Raw genomic sequence first — 11,114 nt, 5'->3', positions numbered from 1 at the left:
GGGTGATAACAGGCCTGGAGAGAGAGAGGACAGGGTGATAACAGGCTAGGAGAGAGAGGACAGGGTGATAACAGGCCTGGAGAGAGAGAGGACAGGGTGATAACAGGCCTGGAGAGAGAGAGGACAGGGTGATAACAGCCCTGGAGAGAGAGAGAGGACAGGGTGATAACAGGCCTGGAGAGAGAGAGGACAGGGTGATAACAGGCTAGGAGAGAGAGGACAGGGTGATAACAGGCCTGGAGAGAGAGAGGACAGGGTGATAACAGGCCTGGAGAGAGAGAGGACAGGGTGATAACAGGCCTGGAGAGAGAGGACAGGGTGATAACAGGCCTGGAGAGAGAGGACAGGGTGATAACAGGCCTGGAGAGAGAGAGGACAGGGTGATAACAGGCCTGGAGAGAGAGAGGACAGGGTGATAACAGGCCTGGAGAGAGAGAGGACAGGGTGATAACAAGGTTAATGACGTCTTAAAGAGATATTTGCATTCACCTGTTTAGGACTTTATTTTTGAAAGGTGAGACCTCGGTTTGCATCCTAAATGGCACCCTATATAGTGCACTACTTATGATCAGACTGTGGCCCAAGTAGTGCACTATATAGGGAATAGGGTGCCTTTTGAACTCCTGATTGGTTGATTATCTAATAGCCATCTATAGAACCGTAAGAACTACCCAGTAGAAGCCAGGAACCCATAGAACACGCAGAACAGCGAACAATGTTCACAACAGACAAAAAGGCATGTTTTACCTGTTTCAATTTTGCATTAAAAGAAAAAACTAAAAACATTTTTTTTCCTCTTGATTTTCTCTTTTTTTATTTATCTGTTGCTGCTCTATTATTAACTGGTATTCATTAATTATTCAACTAAATGCATTTGCTAATGATTACGAGGAAGAGGTGTGCTTCCAGAAATGGTACCCTATTCCTTATACAGTATGGAGGACAATAGAGGGCCCTGGTCAACAGTAGTGGACTATAGAGGGCCCTGGTCAACAGTAGTTCACTATAGAGGGCCCTGGTCAACAGTAGTGGACTATAGAGGGCCCTGGTCAACAGTGGTGGACTATGGAGGGCCCTGGTCAACAGTGGTTCACTATAGAGGGCCCTGGTCAACAGTACTGGACTATAGAGGGCCCTGGTCAACAGTAGTGGACTATAGAGGGCCCTGGTCAACAGTAGTGGACTATAGAGGGCCCTGGTCAACAGTACTGGACTATAGAGGGCCCTGGGCAACAGTAGTGGACTATAGAGGGCCCTGGTCAACAGTAGTGGACTATAGAGGGCCCTGGTCAACAGTACTGGACTATAGAGGGCCCTGGTCAACAGTACTGGACTATAGAGGGCCCTGGTCAACAGTAGTGGACTATGGAGGGCCCTGGTCAACAGTACTGGACTATAGAGGGTCCTGGTCAACAGTAGTTCACTATAGAGGGCCCTGGTCAACAGTAGTGGACTATAGAGGGCCCTGGTCAACAGTAGTTCACTATAGAGGGCCCTGGTCAACAGTAGTGGACTATAGAGGGCCCTGGTCAACAGTAGTTCACTATAGAGGGCCCTGGTCAACAGTAGTGGACTATAGAGGGCCCTGGTCAACAGTAGTGGACTATAGAGGGCCCTGGTCAACAGTAGTGGACTATAGGGGGCCCTGGTCAACAGTAGTGGACTATAGAGGGCCCTGGTCAACAGTACTGGACTATAGGGGGCCCTGGTCAACAGTACTGGACTATAGAGGGCCCTGGTCAACAGTACTGGACTATAGAGGGCCCTGGTCAACAGTAGTTCACTATAGAGGGCCCTGGTCAACAGTACTGGACTATAGAGGGCCCTGGTCAACAGTAGTTCACTATAGAGGGAAAAGGGTCCCATTTCAGTCACAGCCGAGGAATTGTTGTTACAGAACGGTTTGATGATGATGATGATGATGATGATGTGTGTAAAAGTTTGACTTTGACATTAAAAGCTCCTTGAAACATCTTAAAGTTGAATTTTTAATTTATACTCAGGCTGGGGATTCAATCCAAGGTGCGTTATAGAGCAGCACATTGCATTTGACTTTTAATTTACACTTGAGCCAACATTCACAGTGTTTACCATGAAGGCGATATCCTTGAACATTGGGGAAAATGCCTTTTAAAGGCTCATTGTAGTATGTCCAGTACTCTGCTCCATAACGTGCCTCAGATTGAGACGTGGCCTTGGGCATGACATTTCTAACATGCTAATATCTAGTACATTGATGTTTTTGGATTGAGTCGTGGCCTTGGGCATGACATTTTAAAACATGCTAATATCTAGTACATTGATGTTTTTGGATTGAGTCGTGGCCTTGGGCATGACATTTAACACATGCTAATATCTGGTACATTGATGTTTTTGGTTTGAAAATGCTAAACCTAGCAAGACAAAGGAGATGATTGTGGACTACAGGAAAAAGAGGACCGAGCACGCCCCCATTCTCATCTACGGGGCTGCAGTGGAGCAGGTTGAGAGCTTCAAGTTCCTTGGTGTCCACGTCACCAACAAACTAATATGGTCCAAGCACACCAAGACAGTCGTGAGATGTATTCTCATCGGCAGACTCAACAGCCTTGGTTTCTCTAATGACTGCCTCGCCTGGTTCACTGACTACTTCTTAGATAGAGTTCAGTGTGTCAAATCGGAGGGCCTGTTGTCCGGACCTCTGGCAGTCTCTATGGGGGTGCTACAGCGTTAAATTCTCAGGCCGAGTCTTTTCTCTGTATATATCAATGATGTCGCTCTTGCTGCTGGTGATTCTCTAATCCACCTCTACGCAGACGACACCATTCTGTATACATCTGGCCCGTCTTTGGACACTGTGCTAACAAACCTCCAGACGAGCTTCAATGCCATTCAACTCTCCTTCCGTGGCCTCCAACTGCTCTTAAACGCTAGTAAAACTAAATGCATGCTCTTCAACCGACAACCAACTCTTCAGCCTGCACCCGCCCGCCCACCAGATTTAGAATATGTGGACAACTATAAATACCTGGCTAGACTGTAAACTCTCCTTCCAGACTCACATTAAGCATCTTCAATCCAAAGTTAAATCTAGAATCGGCTTCCTACTTCGCAACGAAGCCTCCTTCACTCATGCTGCCAAACATACCCTCGTAAAACTGACTATCCTGTCAACCCTTGACTTTGGCGATGTCATTTACAAAACAGCCTCCAATACTCTACTCAGCAAATTGGATGCAGTCTATCACAGTGCCATCAATTTTGTCACCAAAGCCCCATATACTACCCACCACTGCGACCTGTATGATCTCGTTGGCTGGTCCTCGCTACATTTTCGTCGCCAAACCCACTGGGTCCAGGTCATCTATAAGCCTTTGCTAGGTAAAGCCCCGCCTTATCTCAGCTCACTGGTCACCATAGCAGCACCCACCCGTAGCACGCGCTCCAGCAGGTATATTTCACTGGTCATCATAACAACACCCACCCGTAGCATGCGCTCCAGCAGGTATATTTCACTGGTCACCCCCAAAGCCAACACCCCCTTTGGCCGCTATTCCTTCCAGTTCTCTGCTGCCAGTGACTGGAACGAATTGCAAAAATTCCTGAAGTTGGAGACTTATATCTCCCTCACTAACTTCAAGCATCGGCTGTCCGAGCAGCTTACCGATCGCTGCAGCTGTACACAGCCCATCTGTATATAGCCCATCCAACTTACTACCTACCTCATCCCCATATATTATTTTTTTCTGCTCTTTTGCACACCAGCATCTCTACTTGCACATCCTCATCTGCACACCTATCACTCCAGTGTTAATTTCTAAATTGTAATTACTTCGCCACTATGGCCTATTTATTGCCTTACCTCCTTACTTAATTTGCACACACTGTATACAGATTTTCTATTGTGTTATTGACTGTACGTTTGTTTATCCCATATACAACTCTGTGTTGTTGTTTTTGTCGCACTGCTTTGCTTTATCTTGGCCAGGTCGCAGTTGTAAATGAGAACTTGTTCTAAACTGGCCTACCTGGTTAAATAAAGGTGAAATAAAATAAAAATAAAAAAGAGGGCACGACAATACCTATTCCCCCTCAGGAGACAAAAAAGATTTGAAAAGATTTGGCATGGGTCCTCAAAAGGTTCTTCAGCTGCACTATTGAGAGCATCCTGACTGGCTGCATCACTCCCTGGTATTGCAACTGCTTGGCCTTTGACCGCAAGGCACTACAGAGGGTAGTGCGAACGGCCCAGTACGTCCCTGGGACCAAGCTTCCTGCCATCGAGGACCTCTATACAAGGCAGTGTCAGAGGAAGGCCCTAAAAATTTTCAAAGATTCCAGCCACCCTAGTCATATACTGTTCTCTGCTTCCGCACGGCAAGTGGTACCGGAGCGCCAAGTCTAGGTCCAAGAGGCTTCTATACAGCTTCTACCCCCAAACCATAAGACTCCTGAACATCTAATCAAATGGCTACCCAGACTATTCGCATTTCCCCCCCCCCCACACTCTTTTATACCGCTGCTACTCTCTGTTGCTATTATCTATGCATAGTCACTTTAATAACTCTACCTACATGTACATACTACTTCAACTAACCGGTGCCCCCGCACATTGACTCAGTACCGGTACCCCCCTGTATATAGTCTCGCTATTGTTATTTTACTGCTGCTCTTTAATTACTAGTTACTTTTATCTCTTTTTCTTATCCATAATTTTTTTGAAACTGCATTGTTGGTTAGGGTTTCGTAAGTAAGCATTTCACTGTAAGGTCTACACCTGTTGTATTCGGCGCATGTGACTAATAACATTTGATTTGATATGGTGGCAGTAGCTAGGTAACAAACCTAGCAGATGGTGGCAGTAGCTAGGTAACAAACCTAGCAGATGGTGGCAGTAGCTAGGTAACAAACCTAGCAGATGGTGGCAGTAGCTAGGTAAATAAACCTAGCAGATGGTGGCAGTAGCTAGGTAACAAACCTAGCTGATGGTGGCAGTAGCTAGGTAAACAAACCTAGCAGATGGTGGCAGTAGCTAGGTAAACAAACCTAGCAGATGGTGGCAGTAGCTAGGTAACAAACCTAGCTGATGGTGGCAGTAGCTAGGTAAACAAACCTAGCAGATGGTGGCAGTAGCTAGGTAAACAAACCTACCAGATGGTCAGTAGCTAGGTAACAAACCTAGCAGATGGTGGCAGTAGCTAGGTAAACAAACCTAGCAGATGGTGGCAGTAGCTAGGTAAACAAACCTTGCACCGGTTATGCCCCTAATGGCACCCAACTCCCTATATATAGTGCACTACTAGTGACCAGAGCCACATTCCCTGTATAGTGCACTACTAGTGACCAGAGCCATATTCCCAATATAGTGCACTACTAGTGACCAGAGCCATATTCCCTATATAGTGCACTTCTTGGGTCCTGGTTGAAACTACTGCACTGTGTGGGGAATAGGGTGCCATTTTGTGATTCAGCCCCTCTGTCCTAATCCATAGACTGCTTCCAAGGTAATGAAACCACACTCTGTCACCTGGGCCACCCCGGGCCACCCCGGGCCACCCTGGGCCACCCCGGGCCACCCTGGGCCACCCCGGGCCACCCCGGGCCACAGGTCACCTCACAGTACTTCTCTATAAAGTTCTAACCCCAATCAGAATGGATTTGGATGGCAGTTATTGAGAGAGCCTTCCCTGTAGCTCATTTGGTAGAGCATGGTGTTTGCAACACCAGGGTTGTGGGTTCGATTCCCACGGGGGGCCAGCACAGAAAAAAAAAAAAAAAGTATGAAATTGTATGAAATGTAGGCATTCACTACTGTAAGTCACTCTGGATAAGAGCGTCTGCTAAATGACTAAAATGTAAAAATGTAGAACAGCGGTCGTGATGTGAAAATAATGATCGTGAAAATGTGATCTTTAGCTATGTCAGTTAACGATGTTAATGCAGTCTTTCAATCATGAATAAAAGTGTCTTAAAAGCCCAAGTGGGCAGGGCATCCTGAAGACTCAGGACAGTGTAACAGCAAAATGTATCAAATTAAATCAAATGTATGTGTCCCTGGTTTCTTGGAGGTATAAAGAGGGAGTTATGCCATGTGGGCTGGAATTTTGAGGCTGAAAGGAGAGGCTATACTAGGCTGGGAGGAAGGGAGAGGTGAGGAAGCTAGTGAGAAACAGAACCAGTAACAAGCTAAGGAGAGAGACCAAGGAGCTAAAAGAGAGACCAAGGAGCTAGGAGAGAGACCAAGGAGCTAGGAGAGGGACCGAGGAGCTAGGAAGGGAGGCAAGGCACAGTGAGAGACATGGAACTATATCCAGCAAGGAAAGAGACTAAAGAGAGAGAGAAGAGACACACTAAACCAAAGCGGTCAAGGAGCTAAGGAAAGAGATCAAGGAGCTAGGGGAGAGACGCAAGGAGAGCAAGAGAGAGACATGAAACTAGAGCCATCAAGGAGCTAGACAGCGAGAACAGAGACATGAAACTAGAACCATCAAGGAGCTAGACAGAGAGAAGAGAGACATGAAACTAGAGCCATCAAAGAGCTAGGAAGAGAGAAGAGAGCCATGAAACTAGAACCATCAAGGAGACAGATTATGTTCTATAGAAGTCAACTGGGATCTACAACAAAGGATCTAGAAAAGAAAATAAAGAGAACTGGATAATCTAAAAACCGAACTAGACGACCAAGACCAGACCAAACTAGACTAAACTAGACGACCAGGACCAAACTAGACTAAACTAGACGACCAGGACCAGACCGAACTAGACGACCAAAACCAGACCAAACTAGACGACCAAGACTAGACCAAACTAGACTAAACTAGACGACCAGGACCAGACCAAACTAGACGACCAAGACCAGACCAAACTAGACGACCAAGACTAGACCAAACTAGACTAAACTAGACGACCAAGACCAGACCAAACTAGACGACCAAGACCAGACCAAATTAGACGACCAAGACTAGACCAAACTAGAAGTCCAAGACTAGACCAAACTAGACGACCAAGACTAGACCAAACTAGACGACCAAGACCAGACCAAACTAGACAACCAAGACTAGACCAAACTAGACTAAACTAGACGACCAAGACCAGACCAAACTAGACGACCAAGACTAGACCAAACTAGACGACCAAGACTAGACCAAAATTTACTAAACTAGACGACCAAGACCAGACTAAACTATACGACCAAGACTAGACCAAACTAGACTAAACTAGACGACCAAGACTAGACCAAACTAGATGAGCAAGACTAGACCAAACTAGACTAAACTAGACGACCAAGACCAGACCAAACTAGACGAACAAGACTAGACCAAACTAGACGACCAAGACTAGACCAAACTAGACTAAACTAGACGACCAAGACTAGACCAAACCAGACTAGACGACCAAGACCAGACCAAACTAGATGAGCAAGACTAGACCAAACTAGACTAAACTAGACGACCAAGACTAGACCAAACTAGACTAAACTAGATGACCAAGACCAGACCAAACTAGACAACCAAGACCAGACCATACTAGATGACCAAACTAGACTAAACTAGACGACCAAGACTAGACCAAACTAGACAACCAAGACTAGACCAAACTAGCCGACCAAGTCTAGACCAAAATAGACGATCTAGAGTAGACAACAAGACAAATGGCACCCTATCTCCTATGTAGGGGATCAATTTTGAACAGAGCCCTTTGGGATAGATCGGACATATAGGGCATAGGGTGGCATTTGGGAGGGAGGCAAAATGAGCACTTTCACTTTGACATGGGCCCTGTGTCAAAGTTGCTACCCAAACTATTTGCACCCCCCCCTTATGCTCCTGCTACTCTCTGTTATTATCTATGCATAGTCACTTTAATAACTCTACCTACATGTACATGTTACCTAAATTACCTCGACTAACCGGTGCCCCCTCACATTGACTGTACCGGTACCCCCTGTATATAGCCTCCACATTGACTCTGTACCGGTACCTCCTGTATATAGCCTCCACATTGACTATGTACCGGTACCCCTGTATATAGCCTCCACATTGACTCTGTACCGGTACCCCCTGTATATATAGCCTCCACATTGACTCTGTACCGGTACCCCCCTGTAGATAGACTGCCCTTTACCACATTGACTCTGTACCGGTACCCTGTATATAGCCTCCACATTGACTCTGTACCGGTACCCCTGTATATAGCCTCCCACATTGGACTCTGTACCGGTGCCCCCTGTATATAGCCTCCACATTGACTCTGTACCGGTACCCCTGTATATAGCCTCCACATTGACTCTGTACCAGTACCCCCTGTATATAGCCTCCACATTGACTCTGTACCGGTACCCCCTGTATATAGCATCCACATGACCTCTGTACCGGTACCCCTGTATATAGCCTCCACATTGACTTTGTACCGGTACCCCCTGTATATAGCGTCCACATTGACTCTGTACCGGTACCCCCTGTATATAGCCTCCACATTGACTCTGTACCGGTACCCCCTGTATATAGCCTCCACATTGACTCTGTACCGGTACCCCTGTATATAGTCTCCACATTGACTCTGTACCGGTACCCCCTGTATATAGACTCCACATTGACTCTGTACCGGTACCTCTGTATATAGCCTCCACATTGACTCTGTACCGTAACACCCTGTATATAGCCTCCACATTGACTCTGTACCGTAACACCCTGTATATAGCCTCACTATTGTTATTTTACTGCTGCTCTTTAATTATTTGAAAAAAAATTGGGGGATTTTTCTAAGTAAGCATTTCTCATTTCACCTGTTGTATTCGGCGCATGTGACTAATACTAATACAATTTGATTTGATTTCTTTATCTGGATCACCGCTGACACCTAGTGGCCAACAACCAACATTACAATTCAAAAGGTATACAATGGATTAACATGCAGTAATACTGGATATGAACAGTATATATATGCAGTTGTAGTTGTACAGCACATTCAGTTAATTAATGCTACCTCTATAATAACCACAGAGAAGTTGTTACCGTTACATCATTTTATCAAACAGGGGATTTCATAAAACAAACGACAACAAATCTTAATACACGTATGTTGATGGCAGAGAATGGTTAGTTTTCTATTCAATACCATAGAATGGTTAGTTTTCTATTCAATACCATGGAATGGTTAGTTTTCTATTCAACACCATAGAATGGTTAGTTTTCTATTCAATACAATGGAATGGTTAGTTTTCTATTCAATACCATAGAATGGTTAGTTTTCTATTCAATACAATGGAATGGTTAGTTTTCTATTCAATACCATAGAATGGTTAGTTTTCTATTCAATACCATAGAATGGTTAGTTTTCTATTCAATACCATAGAATGGTTAGTTTTCTATTCAATACCATAGAATGGTTAGTTTTCTATTCAATACCATAGAATGGTTAGTTTTCTATTCAACACCATAGAATGGTTAGTTTTCTATTCAACACCATAGAATGGTTAGTTTTCTATTCAACACCATAGAATGGTTAGTTTTCTATTCAACACCATAGAATGGTTAGTTTTCTATTCAATACCATAGAATGGTTAGTTTCTATTCAATACCATAGAATGGTTAGTTTTCTATTCAATACCATAGAATGGTTAGTTTCTATTCAATACCATAGAATGGTTAGTTTTCTATTCAATACAATGGAATGGTTAGTTTTCTATTCAATACCATAGAATGGTTAGTTTTCTATTCAATACCATAGAATGGTTAGTTTTCTATTCAACACCATAGAATGGTTAGTTTTCTATTCAATACCATGGAATGGTTAGTTTTCTATTCAATACCATGGAATGGTTAGTTTCTATTCAATACCATGGAATGGTTAGTTTCTATTCAATACCATAGAATGGTTAGTTTTCTATTCAATACCATGGAATGGTTAGTTTCTATTCAATACCCTAGAATGGTTAGTTTTCTATTCAATACCATAGAATGGTTAGTTTCTTTTGGACAATATAGTTGTATTCCTTACAGTGTATAGAACATAGTAAACGGTTTTAGGATGGAATTTAACGGTAGAAGAGCATCACAGCAGCTTCGGTGATCTCCCTGGATGCACTCCAGCCCATGTTGGTCCCGTAACCGTTCCCGTCAAAGCCAGTGAAGTCACCACACTGTATGGGAGCACCCTCAGGGAAGTGTCCACCACCACCTATACAGTACTACACACACACACACACACACACACACACACACACACACACACACACACACACACACACACACACACACACACACACACACATTATGAAACAGATGGACACATGCATGCCATCTAATGCTTGCACACACAGACACACACACACACACACATACACACTCACAGAGATACAGACACAGATACACACACACACACAAACACACAGACACACACAAACACACAGACACACACACATACACAATCCCAGAGACACACACACAGACACACACAAACACACAGACGCACACAGACACACACAAACACACAGACACACACACATACACACTCACAGAGACACAGATACACACACACAGACATACACACACAGACATACACACACACACACCGACACACACACAGACACACACACACACAGACACACACAGACACCGACACACAGACACACACACACACAGAATTATTTGCCTTAAAAAATACCACGATTGTTCCTTTGAACTCACATGTTCAGCGTTGCAGCCGGTTGGTTTGACCCCAGAGCAGATGGCCGTGGCTGCTCGTTCGGTATTTATGGCTCTGAACGTGATGAAGCCAGGTTGAAACTCATCTTTAGAAGATAAAAAACATGACAGAAACATGATATAAACGTCTACGAGCCACGTCATTTATTCCACAGACACATTCCCTTTCTGAATAAACTTAATGATAGTAACGTTGTTGTTATCTACAGGAGTATATATATATTTAGAAACTGGGTGGTTCGAGCCCTAAATGCTGATTGGCTGATGCTGCGATATATCAGACCGTATACCACGGGTATGTCAAAACAATTATTTTTACTTCTCTAATTATGTTGGTAACCAGTTTATAATAGCAATAAGGTACCTCCAGGCACTCTGTGTTGCGTCGTGCCTAAGAACAGCCCTTAGCCGTGGTATATTGGCCATATA

At 44.4% G+C, this 11,114-nt stretch overlaps 1 long non-coding RNA gene across 1 annotated transcript; it reads right to left on the bottom strand.

Moving 5' to 3' along the window:
• Positions 1-8,989: 8,989 nt before the first annotated feature.
• LOC115187413 (uncharacterized) lies at positions 8,990-10,905 on the bottom strand. Its single transcript, XR_003876051.1, has 2 exons — positions 10,668-10,905; positions 8,990-10,168 (listed from the first exon to the last, which is right to left on the bottom strand). It is a non-coding gene; the product is annotated as an uncharacterized LOC115187413 (long non-coding RNA).
• Positions 10,906-11,114: the final 209 nt, after the last annotated feature.

This window comes from Salmo trutta, unplaced genomic scaffold (genome assembly GCF_901001165.1).
Source record: "Salmo trutta unplaced genomic scaffold, fSalTru1.1, whole genome shotgun sequence".
Taxonomy (NCBI): domain Eukaryota; kingdom Metazoa; phylum Chordata; class Actinopteri; order Salmoniformes; family Salmonidae; genus Salmo; species Salmo trutta.
Note: the sequence above shows the minus strand (reverse complement) of the source record. Positions and strands in the feature narration are given on the sequence as shown.